This window comes from Nycticebus coucang, chromosome X, assembly GCF_027406575.1.
Source record: "Nycticebus coucang isolate mNycCou1 chromosome X, mNycCou1.pri, whole genome shotgun sequence".
In the NCBI taxonomy this organism is placed as follows: domain Eukaryota; kingdom Metazoa; phylum Chordata; class Mammalia; order Primates; family Lorisidae; genus Nycticebus; species Nycticebus coucang.
Genome location: NC_069804.1, coordinates 113245503 through 113247208, shown reverse-complemented (window position 1 = coordinate 113247208; position 1706 = coordinate 113245503). Strand labels below are relative to the sequence as shown.

Here is a 1706-nt window from a genome sequence, read left to right as displayed (position 1 = left end):
ATGAATTTGGGAGTGCATGCTTTTACCGTGGTCTCCGGTAAAGTTTGTATGAGCATGGAAATATCTCTTCCTTGAATGTTTATTAGAAGTTTCCTCTTGTTCCTGGTGCTTTCTTTAAGGTAATATTTTGTTTTGAGAAAATGCTTTATATACATAACAGGATAACTTAAGCCAATTCCTAGTGATTAAATATTTCTACTCCCGATTTTATTTTTTTTACATTTTTTGCATTTTGTTAATTCCTTTTTCAAAATTTGAGAATATTAATAATTTGCTTTTCTACGTTTTAAGTCAATGTTATAACTTTTTAAAGCTGCAGACATAATTTCTTTTTGTTTTCTGCAACCGTTAATTTACATGTACTTTAAACAATTAATGCAAGAAAAATATGAAGTAAACAGTTCATGATACAAGGTATCTTAAAAAGCAAATGCGGGGATTGAATTCCCTTATGCCTCCAGGGTTTTACTTAATTTTTTTTTTTTTTTTTTTTTTTTGCAGTTTTTGGCCCGGGCTGGGTTTGAACCCACCACCTCCTTTGAGCCACAGGCGCCGCCCTACTTAAAATATTTTTTTTTTCTGTTGGTGTTATTTCTATTTTATTCTACTGATAGACTCTCGTGAGTTAGAAACGTGGCTTTAGCAACTCTGTGAAAATCAGCAATTTCTTGAGAGTGTTGATAAGAGAGGGCGTCAGGTTTTCACAAGCAACTGGCTTTTCTGCTCAGCTTTCCTCCCCGCCTGAGGTAAGCAAGAGGGTACTGTCGTCTTCTCCATGTGACCTTTACCCCATATTTGTTGGGGTGGGTATCTTTAACCAAAACAAGCCCAAGCTCTGGGCTGCTGGGAATATTAGTGTGACGGGAGCAGTTTGGAAGTCTGTTTTCCTTCTGATCTTGAGGAACAGATTCTTCCTTCACAAAAGATGACTCAGGGGTCTGGATGTCAGGTGGAATGAACACATAAGGTGAACTCGGAAGAGCATGTACTGACAGGTCCCCAGAGCTTTGGGGAGTGAGCATTGGAACTCAGGGTCTTCTGGAATTGTGTCCTTTTTTTGTTGAGTGGGGCACTCCTTGATTAAGGGGATCTCTAATGTCTCTGAAATGCAAGAAGATTGTAGACTCTCAAAAGTTGAATGTGCAAATTTGGAGGTGCCAGCATTTCGACTTAAACGTCTTGCCGGGTCTCAGTGATGACGTTTCCTGTGGGCTAGGAACCAGCTTTCTGCTGTCGTGTCAAACTCAGGCGAAATCTGTCGAGTGTGAGTGATGAGAAGCTGTGGCGATCCATAGCGGTGTTTGGGGCCCTCCAGTGGTTGTTGCTGGAGTAGCAGCTGAGCTTTCTGGGAACGTCGTGGGTGTTCTTTTCTGGGAGGCATCAATAAGTGAATGAAGAGCAGCTAGCAACTACACGGTGTTGTTTGGCTTCTGGCTGGGAAATAGGCTCCAATTTAACCCATGCCCGCCCGACAAGGCCCAGGCCGCCGCTCCTCCAGACTTAATGTCTTTACAGAGTATAAGTCTAGTCAAGTTTTCTATTTCTTCTATAGTCAGTACAGGCCAGTTATGTTTGCCTTTTACAAGAACTGCCTTCTGAATGAGAACTCATTTATACTGCTGCGAACTTCTTTTTGGTATTCTCTTCTCTATTGTTTTATCACTAAACGCATTCCACTTTCTGATTTGTAGCATTTGTGTTCTCTC

At 40.9% G+C, this 1706-nt stretch overlaps 1 pseudogene; it reads right to left on the bottom strand.

Moving 5' to 3' along the window:
• Positions 1–701: 701 nt before the first annotated feature.
• LOC128576947 (RAD9, HUS1, RAD1-interacting nuclear orphan protein 1-like) lies at positions 702–1381 on the bottom strand (annotated as a pseudogene).
• Positions 1382–1706: the final 325 nt, after the last annotated feature.